A 25,584-nucleotide genomic window follows, 5' to 3' on the forward strand; every position below is an offset into this window, starting at 1 on the left:
TACTAAATGAGCGACCCCTTATTTTTAAACAGTGACCCCTAGTTCTAGATTCTCCCACAAGAGGAAACATCCTCTCCACATCCACCCTGTCATGACCCCTTATGATCTCAAAGGTTTCAATTAAGTCACCACTTCCTCTTCTAAATTCCAGCTGGTACAAGCCTAACCTGTCCAGCCTTTCCTCAGCCTTAGCTCATTCCTGGTATTAGTTTAATAAACCTTCTCTGAACTGTTTCTAATGCACTTACATCTTTCTTTAAATAAGGAGACCAGTTGTGCACAACATTATTGGGAAGAAGGTGCAAGGTGTTTACACTTGGAGACAATGACAGCAACCTGTGTGCTAACAGTGGATAAACTGTGAGCCTCTGAAGTCCCAGAAAGGTGTGGAGAATGTCAGATTGTTAATAGTTCTGCTTTAAACTGTCCATTTACTTACAAGATAAAGGAAATTTGGAGTCTTAAGGATAATTAATCAGCATCTTATCTGGATACAAGGCCCATGTGATTCATGTAGCCATGGCAATGGCTTTTGAGAGGTACAGAGGAAACCATTGTGACATCAGGTTTCAGGCTTTCCCAAAATATCACTGTACATTGCAGATAAGTTAGTCTGCTAGGGCCCGGGGGGAGGGGGGTGGGGGGGGGGGGGGGGGGGGGGTTGGGTTGCAGTGTGGGTGGTGGTGGTGCGTGGCGGTGGGGGAGAGAGAGCAGCTAGAGTCTCAAAGTCTCTATGGCTTATTGCACCAGAATGCGAGTGGAAGTTTGGAGTGAAAAGATCAAATTCATGAGGAGTTAAAACAAAACCGTACAATTCTCCTAGCTTGCACTGGAGGGAGGATCTCCCATAATACTCTCACTGTGAAGAGTGAGAGTTCTGGGGTTGATGTTTCTGGGGTTGGAAGTTACCAGGCTGGTAAAGGAAAAGAACAGAACTCAAACCATTGGAAACTAAACATCATTTTTGACTAATTCTAGGAGAATTGAATGTCTACTAAAAGGACAATGTAATGTATACTTGTGAAGCATTTCTCAATTGTGTAAAAAAAAAAGAAGGGAGGTGATATTCCGTTCTGTGGTTCAAAATATAAGTTGCCTACAAAAATGGTGTTTAGTCAATAGAGTGTTTAGTCTTTTGTTATAGTAACCATCTTAAAATGTCAAATCTCATCAAGTCATTCTTTCAGCTATTACCAGGACATTCAAATTTTGTTTTATTCGAATCATTATCAGCCTCTGCAAATTGGGAGCTCGTCCATGATTTCAATCCACAGGCTGAGATGAGTACACTGCATTTGACCAGAGTTTTAACAAATAAGATTTCAGACACTTTGACTATATTTATTGAAAAGGCAAAATGGCTATGCCTTTTGTAGATGCTTTCCTCAAAAGAAAGGACTTGTCTTTGAGTGCCTTGCAACAGTTAATAAAGATTAATTTAAAAGCAGTGGCAAAAAATTTGAAGATAGATTTAAAAGTATGCGCTAAAAAAGCAGAGCAAAAAACAAAGTATTGGCTCAGCATTTGAACCTTGAGGAAGAACATGTATTCCAGATAAAATGCAGATTGAGTTGGCTAGGATTCAGTTACAAATGAAACAATTTGAACTCATAAGAGACATGAAAAAAACTTGAGCTCCAAAGAGAAAAATTAGAAAGTGAGGAAAGAAATAGGAAAAGAGGTAGAATTTCAAAGAGTAAAAGAAAATAAATCCTTGAATTGCAAAGAGAGAAGGAAGTCAGAAATTTTAAATTGAACAGGGAAAGGCTTTCATTGCATGAACTGGGAGTAGCAGGCAGACTTGAAGATGGGTCAGATTTAATTCCTGTTTTTGATTTGGCAAGGAATATTTGCTTTGTGTCTAAATTCATTGAGGAAGGAGTTGAAAATGTATTTTGTGACATTGTGAAAGTTGCTCGAATGACATAGAGAAATTTGGATTATTTTATTACAGAATCTGTTTGGTAGGAAAAGCATTGAAGGTTTATTAGGATCTTTCAGATGAACAGTCTGAAGATTATGATATGGTTAAGACTGCTGTGCTTAATGCATAGCCCCAGAAACTTATAGGCAAAAATTTAGAAATCTGAGGATGAGACAGAATCAGACTTTTGTGGAATTTGCTAGAGAAAAAAAAATGGTGTTTAATCAATGGTATAGGATGATGAAATTTGATCAATATTTTGAAAACCTTAGAGAGGTGTTGTTAATAGAGGAATTTAAAAAAAAGTATTATTTTAGGAATCAAGTCCCACCTAGATGACCATAATGTTTTCAAAATAAGGGAAATAACAGTTTTGGCTGATAGTTACAAATTATCCCACAAATACATAGGTGCCAGCAAATTGTTCTTTGCAAAACTACAGAGAAGCTGGAGAGATAACGGAGTTGACAATGAACAGAACACTAATTACCATGAGGGGGCTGGCAAACCTGAAAAGACAGATGCTTCTTAGAATAGTGAAAGTGATGGTTTGGGAGACGAATATGATTCAAGGAGACCAACATGTTACTTCTGCTATAAAACAAGGAATGTGTTTAATTAAGAGAACATTTTGTCTTTTGTTATAGTAAACATCTTAAAACTTGAAATTTTGTTGTATTGCCTTCCAGCTAATAACTGGGAGTTCAAATTTCTTTTTTTTATATGTTATTAGTCTCTAAGTGGATTGTAAAAGGCCTTGACCAATCAGAGTCAAGCAGCCTGGTTTAAATTTCAAACAGTTAACTGTCAGTCACCATGAACTGGAGCATTATACATGGCAATGCCTCTACCAATCAGAGTTCACTTGCCAACCAATCAGCACTCTCTTCTCATACAGTAAAATTGTTATTCCCTTTACATTTGCTTTCTTGTGAATTGTCCTGATAAATGCAAGACGAAAAGCTTTGACAAAAAATGTCTCCTTTTTCAGCAAATCTCAATGTGATAATTATCACGTGATAATGACAGATGATCAATGTACAATGTTCAGCACCATTCACAACTCTTCAGATACTGAAGCAGTCCGTGTCCATATGCAGCAATCCAGGACATCATTCAGACTTGGACTGATAAGTGGCAAGTAACCTTTGTACCACCAAATGCAAGGAATTGACCATATCTCCAACAAGAGAGAATCTAACTCTCTCCCCTTTCATTCAATGGTATTACCATCACTGAAACCCCACTATGAACAAAAACTGAACTGGACCAGCCACGTAAATACTGTGGCAACAAGAGCAGGTCAGAGGCTGGAAATTCTGCAGTGATTATCTTACCTGACTTTCCAAAGCCTGTCCACCATCTACAATGCACAAGTCAGGAGTGTGATGGAATACTCTCCACTTGCCTGGATGAGTGCGGCTCCAACAACAGTCAATAAGCTTGACACCATCCAGGACAAAGCAGCCCGCTTAATTGACACCACCTTCAACATTTACTTCCTCCAACACCAATGCACAATAGCAGCAGTGTGTATCATCTACAAGATGCAGCAACTCACCAAGGGTCTTTCAATTGCACCTTCCAAACCCATGACCTCTAATACCTGGAAGGACAAGGACAACAGATACCCAGGAAAACCACCACTACCTGCAAGTCTCCCTCCAAGTCACTCACCATTGTGACTTGGAACCGTATTACCATTCTTTCACTGTCGCTGGGTGAAAATTGTGAAACTCCCTACTTACATCACATGGACTGCAGCGGTTCAAGAAGTTGGCTTACCACCACCTTCTCAAGGGCAATTAGGGATGGGCAATAAATGCTGGCGTAGCAAGTGAAGCCCACATCTTGTGAAAGAATAAGAAAAGAAAAAGAAAAGAAAAAAGTACAGAACAGGAACAAGCCCTTCAGCCCTCCAAGCCTGCGCCGATCATATTGCTTGTCAAACTAAAACATTTTGCATTTCCGGGGTCCGTATCCCTCTATTCCCATCCTATTCATGGATTTGTCAAGCTGCCTCTTGAACACCACTATCGTACCAGCTTCCACCACCTCCTCTGGCAACGAATTCCAGATACTCACTACCCTGTACATAAAAAACTTGCCCTGCACATCTCCTCTAAAGTTTTCTCCTCTCACCTTAAATCCATGTCCCCTAGTAATTGACTCTTCCACCCTGGGAAAAAGCTTCTGACTATCTACTCTGTCCATGCCACTCATAATTTTGTAAACTTCTATCAAGTCGCCCCTCAATCTCCGTCGCTCTAGTGAGAACAATCTGAGTTTCTCCAACCTCTCCTCATAGCTAATAACCTCCAGACCAGGCAGCATCCTGGTAAACCTCCTCTGCACACTCTCCAACGCCTCCATATCCTGATAATGTAGCGACCAGAATTGCATGCAATATTCCAAGTGTGGCCAAACCAAGGTTCTATACAGCTGCAGCATGACTTCCCAGCTTTTATACTCAATACCCCTGCCAATGAAGGCAAGCATGCCATATGCCTTCCTGACTACCTTATCTACCTGCGTTGCCACTTTCAGTGACCTGTGGACCTGTACATCCAGATCCCTCTGCCCGTTGATGCACTTAAGGGTTCTGCCATTTACTGTATAATTCCTACCTGTATTAGACCTTCCAAAATGCATTACCTCGCATTTGTTTGGATTATACTCCATCTGCCATTTCTCCGCCCAAGTTTTCAACCGATCTATATCCCGTTGTATCCTTTGACAATCCTCTTCACTATCTGCAACTCCTCCAACCTTAGTGTCGTCTGCAAACTTACTAATTAGCCCAGTTACATTTTCCTCCAAATCATTTACGTACACTGCAAACAGCAAAGGTCCCAGCACTGATCCCTGCAGAACACCACTAGTCACAGCTCTCCATTCAGAAAAGCACCCTTCCACTGCCACCCTCTGTCTTCTAATACCAAGCCAATTCTGTATCCATCTTGCCAGCTCACCTCTGATCCCGTGCAACTTTACCTTCTGTACCAATTTGCCATGAGGGACCTTGTCAAAGGCCCTACTGAAATCCATGTAGATAACATCCACTGCCCTTTCATCGTAGATCATCTTTATCACTTCCTCAAAAAACTCAATCAAGTTACTGAGACACGACCTCCCCTTCACAAAACCATGCTGCCTCTCACTAATACGCCCATTTGTTTCCAACTGATAGTAAATCCTGTCACGAAGAATCTTCAATAATTTCACTACCACTGACGTAAGGCTCACCGGCCTGTAATTTCCTGGATTATCCCTGCTACCCTTCTTAAACAATGGAACAACATTGGCCATTCTCCAGTCCTCTGGGACCTCACCCGTAGCCAGTGAGGTTACAAAGATTTCTGTCAAGGACCCAACAATCTCCTCCCTTACCTCTCTCAATAATCTGGGGTAGATCCCATCTGGCTCTGGGGACTTATCCACCTTAATATTCTTCAAGACGCCTAACACCTCCCTTTTTTGATCTCAACATGATCCAGGCTTTTACACACTCTTCACTAGACAAATCGACTGTTAAGTCCTTCTCTTTGACAAATACTGATGGGAAATACTCATTTAGTATCTCTCCCATTTCTTCTGGCTCCACACACAGATTCCCACCTCTGTCCCTGAGTGGGCCTACCCTTTCCCTGGCTAGTTTTCCTTGCTTTTTACATTTGCGTAAACGTCCTTGGGATTTTCCTTAATCCTGGTTGCCAATGACTTTTCATGACCCCTTTTAGCCCTCCTGACTCCTTGCTTAAGTTTATTCCTATTTTCTTTATATTCTCCACAGGCTTCATCTGCTCCCAGCCTTCTAGCCCTTATGAATGCTTCCCTTTTCTTTTTGACTAATCTCACAATATCCTTCGTTATCCAAAGTTCCTGAAACTTGCCATACTTATCCTTCATCCTAGCAGGAGCATGCCGGTCCTGAATTCTTATCAACTGACGTTTGAAAGCCCCCCACATGTCAGTTGTTGATTTGCCCTTAAACATCCGCCTCCAGCTAGATTCCTTAGTTCCCGCCTAATATTGTTATAATTAGCCTTCCCTCAATTAAGCACCTTAACCCGAGGTTAATCCTTATCCGCCAGTACCTTGAAACTTACTGAATTATGGTCACTTTTCCCAAAATGCTCCTCTACTGAAATTTCGACCACCTGGCCGGGTTCATTCCCTAATACTAGGTCCAGTACTGCCCCTTCCCTAGTTGGACTATCTACATATTGTCTCAGGAAGCCCTCCAGGATGCACTTTACAAATTCTGCACCATCCAAACCCCTAGCGCTGTGATTCCCAGTCAATATAGGGAAAGTAAAAACCACCCACCACAACAACCCTATTGCTTTTACATCTTTCCAAAATCTGCCTACATAACTGTTCCTCAATCTCCCGCCAGCAATTGGGAGGCCTATAGTAAACCCCCAACATTGTGACTGCACTCTTCCTATTCCGGAGCTCTACCCATATTGCCTCGGTACATGAGCCCTCCTAAGTGTCCCCCTGTCGTACAGCTGTGATATTCTCCTTAACCAGCAGTGCAACTCCCCCACCTCTTCTACATCCCTCTCTATCCTGCCTTAAACATCTAAATCCTGGAACGTTTATCTGCCAATCCTGTCCATCCATCAACCAAGTCTCTGTAATAGCAATAACTTCATAGTCCCAAGTACTAATCCAAGCTCTAAGCTCATCTGCCTTGCCTGTTATACTTCTTGCATTGAAACATATGCATTTCAGACCCACAGTCCCACTGTGTTCTGTAATTTCTCCCTGCCTGCTCTTTCTTTTAGTCCTACTGGCCATATTCACTAAATTTAGAAATAACCTTCCCGAGGTGCAAGAGCATTGGAGAGAGTTAAGTATGGTGGTGCAGTGGTAATGTCACTGGACTAATAATCCAGTTCAAATCAGCCATGGTGGTTGGTGGAATTGAAATTCAATTAGTAGCTTGTCTCAGTAATGGTAACCATGAAGACAGCATTGATTGTCATAAAACCCCCATCTGGTTCTCTAGTGTCCTTTAAAGAGGAAAATCTGCCTGGTCTGTCATACGTATGACTCCAAACCCACAGCAATGTGATTGTCTCTTAACTGTCGTTTGAAATGGCCCAGCAAGCCTATCAGTTCAAGGGCAATTAGGGATGGGCTGCAAATGCTGGCCTTGTTAGCGATGCCCAAATCCCATGAAATAATTTTTTAAGAATTGGCAGCCTGATTCAAGCAACAGCATTCTGAGTAACTACAGGCTTGTCGGTTTAACATTAGTGGTGGGTAAGGTTTTAGAAAAAAATATCAACAGGCTCTTGGAGAGGTTTGCGTTAAGGAGAGCCAGCACAAATTTGTAAAAGGCAGATCATGTTTGAATAATCAGATTGAATTTTTTGATGAAGTAACAGAGAAGGTTGATGAAGGGAAAACAGTGCATGTTGTCTGTATTGATTTTAAGAAAGCTTTTGACAAAGTACCACATAAAAGGCTGGTTAACTAAATTAAGATTGATGGGACAGTAGAGTCAGTATCAAATTGGATATAAACTTGGCTCAAGAACAGAAAACTGCGAGTCATGGTGAATGGTTATTTTGCAGACTGGAGAATGGTAGACAGTGGTGTTCTGCAAAGTTCAGTGCTAGGGTCACTGCTTTTTTTGATATAAATGATCTGGATAATGGAACCTGAGTAAAATTTCAAAATTTTCCAATGATATAAAACTTGGAGGCATGGCAAACAATAGAAACAGGACATGGATAGGCTAGCAGAATGGACAGACAAGTAGCAGATGGAATTTGATACAGAGAAGTGTGAGGTGATCCATTTTGGCAAAGGGAAAGGGAGAGGCAATATAAGCTAAATGGCACAATTCTAAAGAGTGTACAGGAACAGAGGGACCTGGGGGTTCATGTGCATCAATCTCTGAAGTTGACACGACATATTGAGAGAATGGCTAGCAAAGTTTATGGGATTATGGGATCTTGAGCTTCATAAAGAGGCATTGAGTGCAAAAACAGGGTAGTTATACTGAACCTTTATAAAGTTCTGGTTAGGCCACCACTAGAGTAAAGCATCTGGTCACCAGATTTTAGGAAGGATGTGAGGATCCTTGAGAGGGTGCAGGGGAGATTTACCAAAATGGATGGGGAATTTTAGCTACAAGGTTAGATTGGAAAAGCTGGGGTTATTCTTTTTGGAGCAAAGGAGATTGAAGGGAGATTATGACAGATTTGGATAAGGTAGACAAGGAAAAGCTCTTCTCATTAGCTGATGGTACTGGATCTGGGAGACAGATTTAAGGTGCAGGGGTAACGTGAAGAACTTTTTTGACACAGTGAGTGGTATTGACCTGGAACTCACTGCCCACGAGGGTAGAGAAGTGCCGATAGTGAATGATCTCAGAAGGAAATTGGACGAGCACTTGAGGGTAATAAACCTGCACAGCTACAGGGATCGATTGGAGTGGAGGAATGGGACTAATTAGATCATTCAACATTGAACCAGCATGGACGCAATGGGCCAACTGGCCTCCGCCTGGCCAGGATGACTCTATTGCCTTTGCTGTATCCAATGCACTCATTTCACATGGCGTGAACAAAATTAGCTGCAGATGGGACTTCTGTAATGATGGGGGCCTAACAAGGAGGCCAAGATGATTCATCTACTCAGCTGACTGAAGATGGATGGAAATGCTTCCATCTTGTCTTGTACTCATGTGCTGGACTTTGCAATCAATCCTGTATCTAACTAGCATTGTAATTGTTCTTGGAATCTTTAATGAGCCAGAATAGTGTTGAATTCATCTTGTAGCCAGGTTTGATAAAGTAGCAAAGAGGGAGAGTTACTCCCCCAGGTCAGGTGCTGCATGGGTTACAGTAAAACTCCTTCTACACGGTCCCAAAAACATACTCAATGCCAATAGAGCACAAGATAGCTCTATTGGCATTGAGTGTATTTTTGGGACAGTGTAGAAGAGGTTTTACTCTAACCCATGCAGCACCTGACCTGGGAGTGTTTGATTGGGGGTATGTAAAGGGAACTTTACTCTGTACCTGCATTGTATTGAACCTTCTTTAAGAGTGCAGAGGGAGCTTTACTCTGTATCTAACCCCATGCTGTATCTGCCCCAGGAGTGTTTGTTGGGGACAATGCAGAGGGACCTTAACCCTGTAACTAACCCCGTGCTCTACCTGTCTTGGGAGTGTTCATTGGGTCATTGTCAAAGAGCTTTACTCTGTATTCAATCCTTGCTCCACCTGACCTTACAGTATTTAATTAGATAGTGCAGCTGGGGATCATTGCCTGGCTATTGTGTGACGTGAATGTTACTTGCTACTTCTGGGCTTGGCCTAAATAGCCAAGTGGTTATGGTACTGGGTTTGTAACCCCAAGATCAAGAGTTCAAATCTCACAATGGCAAACTATGAAACAATGTAACTTCATCTGAAACAGATGGAAACGTATTTGTACTCGAAAGAGTTACTTGCTACTTCCAGCCAAAGCCTGATTGTTGTCCAGGTCTTGCTGCATTTGAACACAAACTGCTTCAGTATCTGAGTCATCGCAAATGGTGCTGAACATTATACAATCATTAGCCGCTTCTGTCCTTATGATGGAAGGAAGGTCATTGATGAAGCAGCTGAAGAAGGTTGGGCTGAGTACACTACCCTGAGGAACTCCTGCAGTGATGCCCTGGAACTGAGATGACTGACCTCCAACAACCACAACCATCTTCCTTTGCCCTAGCAACCATCAGAGAGTTTTCCCCCCTTATTCCCATTGACTCCAGTTTTGCTAGGGCTCCTTGATGCCACACTCGTTCAAATGCTGCCTTGATGTCAAGTGCAGTCACTCTCACCACACCTTGGGAGTTCAGCTTTTTGGTCCATGTTTGAACCAAGGCTGTAATGAGGTCAGGAGTTGAGTGGCCCTGGTGAAACCCAAACTGGGTATCAGAGAGCAGGTTATCGCTAAGCAAGTCCCACTTGATGACCCCTTCCATTGTTTTACTGATGATGGAGGGTAAACTGATGGGGCGGTAATTGGCTGGGTTGGATTTATCCTGCTTTTTGTGTACAGGACATACTTGGGAAATTTCTCACATTGCTGGGTAGATGCCAGTGTTGTAGCTGTACTGTACTGTACTGGCTAGGGGTGTGGCAAGTTCTGGAGCACAAGTCTTCAGTACTATTACTGGAATATTGTCAGGGCCCATAGCCTTTGCAGTTTCCAGTGCCTTTAGTTATTTCTTGATTTCATGTGGGGTGAATCAAATTGGCTGAAGACTGACATCTGTGATGGTGGGGAGCTCCGGAGGAGGCCGAGATGGATCATTCACTCGGCACTTCTGGCTGAAGATTATTAAATTCTTCAGCCTTATCTTTTGCGCTGATGTGCTGGGCCTCCCCACCATTAAGGATGGCGATGTTGGTGTAGCTTACTGCATTGGTTAATTGTTTAACTGTCCAGTACCATCCACAACCGCAATGCTTAGATCTAATCCATTGGTTGTGGGGTCATGTAGCTGTGTCTAGCGCACCTGTCACCACTGTTTGGCACACATGTAGCCCTGTGTTGTAGCTTGGGGATAGATGCGCTCACGGTTCAGGATTTTCAGTCAGTGACAGTGAAGGAATGGCAATCTAGTTCTAAGTCAGGATAATGTCTGGTTTGGAGAGAAACTTGCAGTTGGTCTACTGTTGTTCTTCTTCTAGGTGGTAGAGGCTGTAGATTTGGAAGGTGAGGTCAAGGTGACTTCGAAGGAACCTTGGTGAGTTGCTGCAGTGCATCTTCTATATGGTACACACAGCTGCTACTGTTGCTGGTGGACGGAGTGAATGTTTAAGGGGGTGGATACAGTGATGGTCAAGTGCCCACTTTGTCCTGGATGGCAATGAAATTCTTGTTGCTGTGAGGGAGATTTATCAAAGTGAGGAAATATAAAAGAGTGAGGGAGGTATTTCTGAGTGAGGGATGCATATCAGAGTGAGGGAGCTATATCAGAGTGAGGGAGGTGTATCAAAGGGAAGGAGGCAGATCACATCGTGGATGGTATATCAGAGAGCAAAATATATCAGAGTGAGGGAGGTACATCAGAGAGAGTGAGGTCTATCAGAATGAGAGAGGTATATCACTGAGGGAGGGGTATCAGAGTGGGGGAGGTATATCAGAGTGAGGAAGGTATATCAGATTGAGGGAGGTATGTCAGAGTGAGGGCGGAATGTCAGAGTGAGGGAGGTATAGCAGAGTGAATGAGGTATGTCAGATTGAATAAAGTATAAAGGGGTAAGTGATGTATATCAGAGTGAGAGAGTTATATCAAAGTGTGGGAGGTATATCAGAATGAGGGACGTATATCAAAGTACGGGAGGTGTATCAGAGTGAAGGAGGTATATAAGACGGTGGGGAGGCATATCATTGTGAGGGAGGAATATCAGAGTGCAGGATGCATATCAGAGTGATGGATATCTAAGAGAGTAAGGGAGGGATATCAGCGATAGGGAGGATTATTAGAGTGAGGGAGGTATTTCAGAGTGAGGGAGGTAGATCTGAGTGAGGGCGTTATATCGGAGTGAGTGAGATATATCAGAATGAGCGATATAAATCATAGTGAGCGAGGTATATCAGAGTGAGGGAGGTTATTCAGAGTGAGGGAGATAGATCAGAGTGAGGAAGGTATATCAGAGTGAGGGAGGTTATTCAGAGTGAGGGAGATGGATCAGAGTGAGGAAGGTATATCAGAGTGAGGGAGGTATTTCAGAGTGAGGAAGGTATTGCAGAGTGAGGGAGGTATATCAGTGAGGGATGTATTTCAGAGTAAGGGAGTTGTATTAGAGTGAGGGAAGTGTATCAGTGTGAGTGAGTTATATCAGAATGAGTGGGGTATATCAGAGCGAGGGAGGTATATTCAGTGTGAGGGTGATTTTTCAGAGTGAGGGAGGTATATCAATGTGAGGGTGGTAGATCAAGGTGAGGGAGGTAGATCTGAGTGAGGGTGGTATTTCAGGGTGAGGGAGGTATATCAGAGTGAGGGATTTATTTCAGAGTGAGGGAGTTATAACATAGTGCGAGAGGTATTTCAGAGTGCGGGAGGTTTATCAGAGTGAGGGAGGTATATCAGCATGAGGGAGGAATACCAGTATGAGGGAGGTGTATCAGAGTGACAGAGATTTATCAGAGTGAAGAAACTATATCAGAGTGAGGAAGGTGTATCAATGATTGAATTATATCAGGGTAAGTGAGGTATATCAGAGTGACAGAGTTTTTCAGAGTGAGGAAGTTATATCAGATTGAGTGATGTATTTCAAGGTGAGGGAGGTGTATCAGTGAGGGAGGTAGATCAGAGTGAGGGAGGTATATCAAACTGAGGGAGGTATATCAGAGTGAGGGAGATATATCAGTGTGAGGGTGATATTTCAGAGTGAGAGAGGCATTTCAGAGTGAGGGAGGTTTTTCAGAGTGAGGGAGGTATATCAGCATGAGGGAGGTGTATCAGAGCGAGAAAGCTATATCAGAGTTAGTGATGTATTTCAAGGTGAGGGAGGTGTATCAGAGTGAGGGAGGTAGATCAGAGTGAGGGAAGTGTATCAGAGTGAGGGCATTGCATCAGAGTGAGGGAGGTGTATAAGATTGAGGGAGGTAGATAAGACTGTGTGAGGCATATTGGAGTGTGGGAGGAATATCAGAGTGATGAATGCCTAACAGAGAAAGGGAGGGATATCAGAGATAGGGAGGATTATTAGAGTGAGGGAGGTATTTCAGAGTGAGGGAGGTAGATCCGAGTGAGGGAGATAGATCAGAGTGAGGGTGTTATATCGGAGTGAGTGAGATATATCAGAATGAGTGGGGTATATCAGAGAGAGCGATGTGTTTCAGAGTGAGGGAGGATTATCAAATTGAGGGAGGCATATATGACTTCAGGGGGGCATATCATAGTGAGGGAGGAATATCAGAGTGTAGGATACATATCAGAGTGATGGATGTCTAACAGAGTAAGGGAGGGATATCAGAGGTAGGGAAGATTATTAGAGTGAGGGAGGTATTTCAGAGTGAGGGAGGTGTTTCAGAGTGAGGGAGGTAGATCTGAGTGAGGGAGGTAGATCAGAGTGAGGGTGTTATATCAGAGTGAGTGAGATATATCAGAATGAGCGAGGTATATCAGAGTGAGTGAGGTATATCAGAGTGAGGGAGGTTATTCAGAGTGAGGGAGATAGATCAGAGCGAGGGAAGTGTATTAGAGTGAGGGCGTTGCATCAGAGTGAGGGAGGTGTACCAGATTGAGGGAGGTAGATAAGACTGTGGGAGGCATATCGGAGTGTGGGAGGAATATCAGAGTGATGAATGTCTAACAGAGAAAGGGAGGGATATCAGAGATAGGGAGGATTATTAGAGTGAGGGAGGTATTTCAGAGTGAGGGAGGTAGATCCGAGTGAGGGAGATAGATCAGAGTGAGGGCGTTATATCGGAATGAGTGAGATATATCAGAATGAGTGGGGTATATCAGAGTGTGCGAGGTATATCAGAGTGAGGGAGGTTATTCAGAGTGAGGGAGATAGATCAGAGTGAGGAAGGTACATCAGAGTGAAGGAGGTATTGCAGAGTGAGGAAGGTATTGCAGAGTGAGGGAGGTATATCAGAGTGAGGGAGGTATTTCAGAGTAAGGGAGTTGTATCAGAGTGAGGGAGGTGTATCAGAGTGACAGAGATTTATCAGGGTGAGAAACATGTATCAGTGAGTGAAGTGTATCAGGGTAAGTGAGGTAAGGGAGGTGTATCTGAGTGAGGGAGGTAGATCAGAGTGAGTGAGGTATATCAGTGTGAGGGAGTTATATCAGAATGCGGGAGGCATATCAGAGTGTGGGAGGTATATCAGTGAAATGGAAGTCTAACAGAAAAAGGGAAGATTATCAGAGTGAGGGAGAATTATCACATTGAGGGAGGTATATAAGACAAGGGAGGCATATTATGGTGAGGGAGGAATATCAGAGTGTAGGATGTATATCAACGATGGACGTCTAAGAGAGGGAAAGCAGAGGTAGGGAGGATTATTAAAGTGAGGGAGGTTAATCAGAGAGAGGGAGGAATATCATAATGAGGGAGGAATTTCAAAGTCGGGGGGTAGATCAGAGTTAGGGAGATACATCAGAATGAGGGAGGTAGATCAGAGTGAGGGAGGTATATCAAACTGAGGGAGGTATATCAGATTGAGGGAGATATATCAGTGTGAGGGTGATATTTCAGAGTGAGAGAGGCATTTCAGAGTGAGGGAGGTTTTTCAGAGTGAGGGAGGTATATACAGTGTGAGGGTGGTTTTTCAGAGTGAGGGAGGCATATCAGAGTGAGGAAGGTGTATCAGTGAGTGAATTATATCAGGGTAAGTGAGGTATATCAGAGTGACAGAGATTTTTCAGAGTGAGGAAGTTATATCAGATTGAGTGATGTATTTCAAGGTGAGGGAGGTGTATCAGTGAGGGAGGTAGATCAGAGTGAGGGAGGTATATCAAAGTGAGGGAGATATATCTGAGTGAGGGAGGTATTTCAGAGTGAGGGAAGTATTTCAGAGTGAGGGAGGTACATCAGTGTGAGGGTGGTATTTCAGAGTGAGCGAGGTGTATCAGAGTGAGGGAGGTATATCAGTGAGGGTGGTATATCAGAGTGTGGGCGGTATATCAGAGTGAGAGGGGTATAACAGAGTGAGGGAGCTATCTCAGAGTAAAGGAGCTATATCAGAGTGAGGGTGGTATTTCATAGTGAGGGATGTGTATCAGAGTGACAGAGATTTATCAGAGTGAGGAAGCTATATCAGACTGAGTGATGTATTTCAAAGTGAGGGAGGTAGATCAGAGTGAGGGAGGTAGATCAAAGCGAGGAAGGTATATCAGAGTGAGGGAGGCATTTCAGAGTGAGGGAGGTTTTTCAGAGTGAGGGAGGTATGTCAGAGTGAGGGAGGTATATCAGCATGAGGGAGGTATATGAGATTTATCAGAGTGAGGAACCTATATCAGAGTGAGGAAGGTGTATCCATGAATAAATTATATTAGGGCAAGTGAGGTATATCAGAGTGACAGAGATTTATCAGAGTGAGGAAGCTATATCAGGGTTAGTGTTGTATTTCAAGGTGAGGGAGGTGTATCAGAATGTGGGAGGTATATCAGAGTAAGGGCAGTATTTCAGAGTGAGGGCGGTGTATCAGTGAGGGAGGTATATCAGAGTGAGGAAGGTAGATCAGAGAAAGGGAGGTAGATCAGAGTGAGGGAGTTATATAATAGTGAAGGGAGTGTATCAGAATGACAGAGGTGTATCAGAGTGAGGGAGGTATATCAAAGTGAGGGAGATTTATCGGAGTGAGGGAAGTATTACAGAGTGAGGGAGGTATATCCATGTGAGTGTGGTATTTCAGAGTGAGAGAGATGTATCAGAGTGAGGGAGGTATATCAAAGTGAGGGAGAATTATCAGAGTGAGGGAGGTATTACAGAGTGAGTGAGGTATATCTGTGTGAGTGTGGTATTTCAGAGTGAGAGAGATATATCAGAGTGAGGGAGGTATTTCAGTGTGAGGGTGGTATTTCAGAGTGAGGGTGGTATATCAGAGTGAGGGAGGTATAATAGAGTGAGGGAGTCATAACAGATTAAGGGAAGTGTATCAGAATGACAGGTGTATCAGAGTGAGGGAGGTATATCAAAGTGAGGGAGTTATATCAAAGTGAGGGAGATATATCAGAGTGAGGGAGGTATTTCAGAGTGAGGGAGGTTTATCAGAGTGAGGGAGGTATATCAGTATGAGGGTGGTACTTCAGAATGAGGGAGTTATGTCAGAGTGAGGGAGGTATTTCAGTGTGAGGGTGCTATTTCAGAGTGAGAGAGGTATATCAGAGTGAGGGAGGTGTATCACAGTGAGGGCGGCATATCAGTGTGAGGGTGGCATATCAGAGTGAGCGAGGTATATGAGAGTGAGGGAGGTATCTCAGAGTGAGGGAGTTATATCATAGTGAGGGGAGTGTAACAGAATGACAGAAGTGTATCAGAGTGAGGGAGGTATATCAAAGTGAGGGAGGTATCTCAGAGTGAGGGAGTTGAGCCATAGTGAGAGAGGTATTTCAGAGTGAGGGAGGTATATCAGAGTGAGGGAGGTATATCGGCATGAGGGAGGAATATCAGTATGAGGTAGGTATATCACAGTGATAGAGATTTATCAGAGTGAGGAAGCTATATCAGAGTCCGCTAGGTGTATCAGAGGGTGAAGTATATCAGGGTAAGTGAGGTATATCAGAGTGACAGATATTTTTCAGAGCGAGGAAGTTATATCAGATTAAGTGATGTATTTCAAGGTGAGGGAGGTGTATCAATGAGGGAGGTAGATCAGAGTGAGGGAGGTATATCAATGAGAGTGTGGTATATCAGAGTGAGGGAGACATTTCAGAGTGAGGGAGGATTTTCAGAGCGAGACTTTTCAGAGTGAGGGAGGTTTATCAGCATGAGGGAGGTATATCAGAATGAGGGAGGTAAATCAGTATGAGGGAGGCATTTCAGAGTGAGTGAGGCATTTCAGAGTGAGAGAGGTTTTTCAGAGTGAGAGATTTATCAGAGTGAGGAAGCTATATCAGAATCTGGAAGGTGTATCAGTGGGTGAAGTATATCAGGGTAAGTGAGGTATATCAGAGTGACAGAGATTTTTCAGAGTGATGAAGCTATATCAGATTGAGTGATGTATTTCACAGTGAGGGAGGTAAATCAGAGTGAGGCAGGTATATCAAAGTGAGGGAGGTATATCAGAGTGTGGGAGGCATTTCATAGTGAGGGATGTGTATCAGATTGAGGGAGGTATATCAAAGTGAGGGAGGTATCTCAGAGTGAGAGAGTTGTGCCATAGTGAGAGAGATATTTCAGAGTGAGGGATGTATATCAGAGTGAGGGAGGTATATCAGCATGAGGGAGCAATATGAGTATGAGGGAGGTATATCACAGTGATAGAGATTTATCAGAGTGAGGAAGCTATATCAGGTCCGCTAGGTGTATCAGTGGGTGAAGTATATCAGGGTAAGTGAGGTATATCAGATTGACAGATATTTTTCAGAGCGAGGAAGTTATATCAGGTTAAGTGATGTATTTCAAAGTGAGGGAGGTGTATCAATGAGCGAGGTAGATCAGAGTGAGGGAGGTATATCAATGTGAGTGAGGTATATCAGAGTGAGGGAGGCATTTCAGAGTGAGAGGTTTTTCAGAGTGAGAGAGGTTTTTCAGAGTGAGGGAGGTATATCAGCATGAGGGAGGTATATCAGAATGAGGGAGGTATATCTGTATGAGGGAGGCATTTCAGAGTGAGTGAGGCATTTCAGAGTGAGGGAGGTTTTTCAGAGTGAGAGGTTTTTCAGAGTGAGAGAGATTTATCAGAGTGAGGAATTTTTATCAGAGTTAGTGTTGTATTTCAAGGTGAGGGAGGTGTATCAGAGTGAGGGAGGTGTATCAGAGTGAGGGAGGTAATTCAGAGAAAGGGTGGAAGATCAGAGTGAGGGAGTTATATTAAATTGAGGGAAGCGTATCAGAATGACAGAGCTGAATCAGAGTTAGGGAGTTACCTCTGAGTGAGTGAGTTATATAATAGTGAAGGGAGTGTATCAGAATGACAGAGGTATATCAGAGTGAGGGAGGTATATCAGACTGAGGGAGGTGGATCAGAGTGAGGGCAGTATATCAGTGTGAGGAAGGTATATCAGAGTGAGGGAGGTATTTCAGTGTGAGAGTAGTATTTCTGAGTGTGGGAGGTATATCAGTGTGAGGGAGTTGGATCAGAGTGAGGGCAGTATATCAGAGTGAGGGCGGTATATCAGAGTGATTGAGGTATATCAGAGTGAGGGCGGTATATCAGAGTGAGGGAGGTATATTAGAGTGGGGGAGGTATATCAGAGTGAGGGAGGTATCTCAGTATGAGGGTGGTACTTCAGAGTGAGGGAGGTATCGTAGAGTGAGGGAGTTATATCACAATGAGGGGAGTGTAACAGAATGACAGTGGTGTATCAGAGTGAGGGATGTATATCAAAGTGAGGGATGTATCTCAGAGTGAGGGAGTTTTACCATAGTGAGATAGGTATTTCATAGTGAGGGAGGTATATCAGAGTGAGAGAGGTATATCAGCATGAGGGCGTTATATCAGTATGATGGTGGTATATCACTGTGACAGAGATTTATCAGAGTGAGGAAGCTATATCAGAGTCTGGAAGGTGTATCAGTGGGTGAAGTATATCAGGGTAAGTGAGGTATATCAGAGTGACAGAGATTTTTAAGAGTGAGGAAGTTATATCAGATTGAGTGATGTATTTCAAGGTGAGGGAGGTGTATCAATGAGGGAGGTAGATCAGAGTAAGGGAGGTATATCAGAGTGAGGGAGGCATTTCAGAGTGAGGGAGGTTTTTCAGAGTGAGGGAGGTATATCAGCATGAGGGAGGTACATCAGATTTATCAGAGTGAGGAACCTATATTAGAGTGAGGAAGGTGTATCCGTGAGTAAGTTATATTAGGGCAAGTGAGGTTTATCAGAGGGATAGAGATTTATCAGATTGAGGAAGTTATATCAGATTGAGTGATTTATTGAGTATTTTAAGGTGAGGGAGGTGTATCAGTGAGGGAGTTAGATCTGAGTGAGGGAGATATATCAGCATGAGGGAATCTTATCAGTGTGACAGAGATTTATCAGAGTGAGGAAGCTACATTAGATTGACTGATGTATTTCAAAGTGCGGAAGATATATCAGAATAAGGGAGGCATTTCAGAGTGAGTGAGGTTTTTCAGAGTGAGGGAGGTATATCAAAGTGAGGGAGGTATATCAGCATGAAGGAGGTGTATCAGATTTATCAGAGTGAGGAACCTATATCAGAGTGAGGAAGGTATATCCGTGAGTAAATTATATTAGGGCAAGTGAGGTATATCAGAGTGACAGAGATTTATCAGATTGAGGAAGCTATATCAGAGTTAGTGTTGTATTTCAAGGTGAGGGAGGTATATCAGGGTGAGGATGGTATATCAGAGTGAGGGCAGTATATCAGAGTGAGGGCGGTATATCAGTGAGGGATGTATATCAGAGTGATGGAGGTAGATCAGAGAAAGGGAGGTAGATCAGAGTGAGGGAGTTATACCAAAGTGAGGGAAGCGTATCAGAATGACAGATGTGTATCAGAGTGAGGGAGGTACCTCTGAGTGAGGGAGTTATATCATAGTGAGGGGAGTGTATCAGAATGACGGAGTTGTATCAGAGTGAGGGAGCTATATCAACGTGAGGGAGATATATCTGAGTGAGGGAGGTATTTCAGAGTGAGGGAAGTATTTCAGAGTGAGGGCGCTACATCAGAGTGAGGGTGGTATTTCAGAGTGAGTGAGGTGTATCAGAGTGAGGGAGGTATATCAGTGAGGGCGGTATATCAGAGTGTGGTTGGTATATCAGAGTGAGATGGGTATATCAGAGTGAGGGAGGTATCTCAGAGTGAGGGAGGTATCTCAGAGTAAGGGAGTTATATCAGAGTGAGGGTGGTATTTCATAGTGAGGGATGTGTATCAGAGTGAGGGAGGTATATCAGTGTGAGGGTGGTATTTCTGAGTGAGGGAGGTATATCAGTGTGGCAGAGGTCTTTCAGAGTGAGGAAGTTACATCAGATTGATTGATGTATTTTAAAGTGAGTAAGGTGTATCAGTGAGGGAGGTAGATCAGCCTGAGGAAGTTATATCAAACCGAGGGAGGTGTATCAGAATGACAGATTTATCAGAGTGAGGAAGCTATAACAGATTGAGTGATGTATTTCAAAGTGAGGGAGGTAGATCAGAGTGAGGAAGGTATATCAGAGTGAGGGAGGCATTTCAGAATGAGGGAGGTTTTTCAGAGTGAGGGAGGTATATCAGAGTGAGGGAGGTATATCAGCATGAGGGAGGTATATGAGATTTATCAGAGTGAGGAACCTATATCAGAGTGAGGAAGGTGTATCCGTGAGTAAATTATATTAGGGCAAGTGAGGTATATCAGAGTGACAGATTTTTCAGAGTGAAGAAGCTATATCAGAGTTAGTGTTGTATTTCAAGGTGAGGGAGGTATATCAGAATGAAGGAGGTATATCAGCATGAGGGCGGTGTATCAGATTTATCAGAGTGAGGAACCTATATCAGTGAGGAAGGTGTATCCGTGAGTAAATTATATTAGGGCAAGTGAGGTATATCAGAGTGACAGAGATTTATCAGAGTGAAGAAGCTATATCAGAGTTAGTGTTGTATTTCAAGGTGAGGGAGGTGTATCAGAATGAAGGAGGTATATCAGAGTAAGGGCTGTATTTCAGTTTGTGGGCGGTGTATCAGTGAGGGAGGTATATCAGAGTGAGGAAGGTAGATCAGAGAAAGGGAGGTAGATCAGAGTGAGGGAGTTATATTAAAGTGAGGGAAGTGTATCAGAATGACAGAGGTGTATCAGAGTGAGTGAGGTACCTCTGAGTGAGGGAGTTATATAATAGTGAAGGGAGTGTATCAGAATGACGGAGGTGTATCAGAGTGAGGGACGTATATCAAAGTGAGGGAGATATATCAGGGTGACGGAGGTATTACAGAGTGAGGGAAGTATATCCGTGTTAGTGTGGTATTTCAGCGTGAGAGAGGTGTATCAGAGTGAGGGAGGTATATCAAAGTGAGGGAGATATATCACAGTGAGGGAGGTATTTCAGAGTGAGGGAGGTATATCCATGTGAGGGTGGTATTTCAGAGTGAGAGAGGTGTATCAGAGTGAGGGAGGTATATCAGTATGAGGGTGGTATTTCAGAGTGAGGGAGTTATATCAGTGAGGGAGGTATATCAGAGTGAGGGCAGTATTTCAGAGTGAGGGCGGTGTATCAGTGAGGGAGGTATATCGGAGTGAGGGAGGTAAATCAGAGAAAGGGAGGAAGATCAGAGTGAGGGAGTTATATTAAAGTGAGGGAAGCGTATCTGAATGACAGAGGTGTATCAGAGTGAGGGAGGTATATCAGTGTGAGGGTGGTATTTCCGAGTGAGGGAGGTATATCAGAGTCAGTTAGGTGTATCAGTGAGTGAAATAAATCAGGGTAAGTGAGGTATATCAGTGTGGCAGAGATCTTTCAGAGTGAGGAAGTTACATCAGATTGATTGATGTATTTTAAAGTGAGTAAGGTGTATCAGTGAGGGAGGTAGATCAGCCTGAGGAAGTTATATCAAACCGAGGGAGGTGTATCAGAGTGACAGAGATGTATCAGAGTGAGGAAGCTATATCAGATTGAGTGATGTATTTCAAAGTGAGGGAGGTAGATCAGAGTGAGGGAGGTATATCAAAGTGAGGAAGGTATATCCGTGTGAGGGTGGTATTTCAGAGTGAGAGAGGTGTATCAGAGTGAGGGAGGTATATCAGAGTGAGGGAGGTATATCAGAGTGAGGGAGGTATTTCAGTGTGAGGGTGGTATTTCAGAGTGAGGGTGGTATATTAGAGTGAGGGAGTCATAACAGAGTAAGGGAAGTGTATCAGAATGACAGGTGTATCAGAGTGAGGGAGGTATATCAAAGTGAGGAAGTTATATCAAAGTGAGGGAGATATATCAAAGTGAGGGAGATATATCAGAGTGAGGGAGTTATTTCAGAGTTAGGTAGGTATATCAGTGTGAGGGAGGTATATCAGTATGAGGGTGGTACTTCAGAATGAGGGAGTTATATCAGAGTGATGGAGGTATTTCAGTGTGAGGGTGCTATTTCAGAGTGAGGGAGGTATATCAGAGTGAGAGAGGTGTATCAGAGTGAGGGCGGTATATCAGAGTGAGGGTGGCATATCAGAGTGAGCGAGGTATATGAGAGTAAGGGAGGTATCTCTGAGGGAGTTATATCATAGTGAGGGGAGTGTAACAGAATGACAGAAGTATATCAGAGTGAGGGAGGTATATCAAAGTGAGGGAGGTATCTCAGAGTGAGGTAGTTGTGCCATAGTGAGAGAGGTATTTCAGAGTGAGGGATGTATATCAGAGTGAGGAAGCTATATCAGAGAGCGGAAGGTGTATCAGTGGGTGAATTATATCAGGGTAAGTGAGGTATGTCAGAGTGACAGAGATTTTTCAGTGTGAGGAAGTTATATCAGATTAAGTGATGTATTTCAAAGTGAGGGAGGTGTATCAATGAGGGAGGTAGATCAGAGTGAGGGAGGTATATCAAAGTGAGTGAGGTATATCAGTGTGAGGAAGGCATTTCAGAGTGAGGGAGGCATTTCAGAGTCTGGGAGGTGTTTCAGAGTGAGAGGTTTTTCAGAGTGAGAGAGGTTTTTCAGAGTGTGGGAGGTATATCAGTTTGAGGGAGGTATTTCAGTATGAGGGAGGTATATCACAGTGACAGAGATTTATCAGAGTGAGGAAGCTATATCAGAATCTGGAAGGTGTATCAGTGGGTGAAGTATATCAGGGTAAGTGAGGTATATCAGAGTGACAGAGATTTTTCAGAGTGATGAAGCTATATCAGATTGAGTGATGTATTTCACAGTGAGGGAGGTAAATCAGAGTGAGGGAGGTATATCAAAGTGAGGGAGGTATATCAGAGTGTGGGAGGCATTTCAGAGTGAGTGAGTTTTTCAGACTGAGGGAGGTATATCCGAGTGAGGGAGGTATTTCAGCATGAGGGAGGTGTATCAGAGATTTATCAGAGTGACGAACCTATATCAGAGTGAGGAAGGTGTATCCGTGAGTGAATTCTTTCAGGGTAAGTGGCGTATATCAGAGGGGCAGAGATTTATCAGAGTGAGGAAGCTATATCAGAGAGCGGAAGGTGTATCAGTGGGTGAATTATATCAGGGTAAGTGAGGTATGTCAGAGTGACAGAGATTTTTCAGTGTGAGGATGTTATATCAGATTAAGTGATGTATTTCAAAGTGAGGGAGGTGTATCAATGAGGGAGGTAGATCAAAGTGAGGGAGGTATATCAAAGTGAGTGAGGTATATCAGTGTGAGGAAGGCATTTCAGAGTGAGGGAGGCATTTCAGAGTCTGGGAGGTGTTTCAGAGTGAGAGGTTTTTCAGAGTGAGAGAGGTTTTTCAAAGTGTGGGAGGTATATCAGTTTGAGGGAGGTATTTCAGTATGAGGGAGGTATATCACAGTGACAGAGATTTATCAGAGTGAGGAAGCTATATCAGAATCTGGAAGGTGTATCAGTGGGTGAAGTATATCAGGGTAAGTGAGGTATATCAGAGTGACAGAGATTTTTCAGAGTGATGAAGCTATATCAGATTGAGTGATGTATTTCATAGTGAGGGAGGTAAATCAGAGTGAGGCAGGTATATCAAAGTGAGGGAGGTATATCAGAGTGTGGGAGGCATTTCAGAGTGAGTGAGTTTTTCAGACTGAGGGAGGTATATCCGAGTGAGGGAGGTATTTCAGCATGAGGGAGGTGTATCAGAGATTTATCAGAGTGACGAACCTATATCAGAGTGAGGAAGGTGTATCCGTGAGTGAATTCTTTCAGGGTAAGTGGCGTATATCAGAGGGGCAGAGATTTATCAGAGTGAGGAAGCTATATCAGAGTCAGGTAGGTGTATCAGTGAGTGAAGTATATCAGGGTAAGTGAGGTATATCAGAGTGACAGAGATTTTTCAGAGTGAGGATGTTATATCAGATTGAGTGATGTATTTTAAGGTGAGGGAGGTTTATCAGTGAGGGAGGTAGATCAGAGTGAGGGATCTATATCAAAGTGAGGAAGGTATATAAGAGTGAGGGAGGCATTTCAGAGTGAGGGAGGTTTTTCAAAGTGAGGGAGGTATATCAGAGTGAGGGACCTATATCTGCATTAGGGAGTTGTATCAGATTTATCAGAGTGAGGAACCTATATCAGAGTGAGGAAGGTATATCCGTGAGTAAATTATATTAGGGCAAGTGAGGTATATCAGAGTGACAGAGATTTATCAGAGTGAGGAAGCTATATCAGAGTTAGTGTTGTATTTCAAGGTGAGGAAGATGTATCAATGTGAGGGAGGTATATCAGATTGAGGGAGGTAGATAAAACTGCGGTAGACATATCGGATGTACCTCTGTCACCCTAATATAACATCTTCACTCTGATGGATCGCTGTCACTCTGATATAACTCCCTCACCCTGTTATATTTCGCTCACTGTTATGTGCCATCCTCAATGTGATATGCCTCTATCCCTCTGATACATCTCCCTCATTCTGAAATACTTTCCTCCCTCTGATATATCTCCCTCTCTTTGATATACCTCCCTCACTCTGATACTCTTCCCTCACTCTGAATACCTCCCTCACTCTGAAAACCTCCTTCACTCTGAAATACCTTCCTCATTCTGATATACCTCCCTCACTTGGAAATACCTCCCTCACTCTGATACAGATCTGTCATTCTGATACACTTCCCTCACTCTGATATACCTCCCATACTCTGATATACTTTCCTCACTCTGAAATACCTACCTCACTCTGATATACCTGCCTCACTCTGATATACCTCACTTACCCTGATTTACTTCACTCCATCTGAAACACCTAACTCACTCTGATACACCTCCCTTACTCTGATACAAAGATTTACCAGTGTGAGGAAGTTATATCAGAGTGAGGCAGATATATAAGAGTGAGTGAGGTATTTCAGAGTGAGGGATATATATCAGAGTGAGTGAGTTATATCAGAGAGGGAGGTTTTTCAAAGTGAGGGAGGTGTATCAGAGGGATAGAGGCATATCACATTGAGGGTGGTACATAACAGTGAGCGAAATATAACAGGATGAGGGAGTATATGTGTCCTACACTCTGATATACCTCCCACACTCTGATATGTCTCCCGCAGTCTTATGTACCTCCCTCAATCTGATACACCTCCCTCACTTTGATATAACTTCCTCACGATGTACCTCCCTCTGATAAATCTCTGTCACTCTGACATACCTCACTTACCCTGATATACTTCACTCACTCTGATACACCTCACTCACTCTGATAAACCTCCCTCACTCTGATACACCTACCTGACTCTTATATAACTTCCTCACTCAGATGTTCCTCCCTCACTCTGATATAACTCCATCACTCTGAAAAATCTCCCTCACTCTGATGTAACTCACTCACTCTGTTATACATACTGTCTGATATACCTCACTCAATCTGACATACCTCCCTCACTCTGATATAACTTCCTCACCTGGATGTAACTCCCTCAATCTAATATAACATCTTCACTCTGATAAATCTCTGTCACTCTGATATAACTCCCTCACCCTGTTATATTTCGCTCACTGTTATGTACCACCCTCAAGTGATATGCCTCCATCCCTCTGATACACCTCCCGTACTCACTATCATATACATCCTTCACACCTCTGTCATTGTGATACACTTCCCTCATTCTGATATACCTCCCACACTCTGATATACCGCCCTCACTCTGATATACCTCCCTCACTCTGATATACCTCACTTACCCTGATTTACTTCACTCCGTCTGATACACCTCACTCACTTTGATACACCTCCCTTACTCTGATACAGAGATTTATCAGTGTGAGGAAGTTATATCAAAGTGAGGGAGGGGTATCAGTGTGAGGGAGGTGTATCAGAGTAAGTGAGGTATATCAGAGTGACAGAGATTTATCAGAGTAAGGAAATTATATCAGAATGAGGTAGTTATATCAGAATGAGGGAGGTACATCATGAGG

This window comes from Carcharodon carcharias, chromosome 10 (genome assembly GCF_017639515.1).
Source record: "Carcharodon carcharias isolate sCarCar2 chromosome 10, sCarCar2.pri, whole genome shotgun sequence".
NCBI classification, from domain to species: Eukaryota; Metazoa; Chordata; class Chondrichthyes; order Lamniformes; family Lamnidae; genus Carcharodon; species Carcharodon carcharias.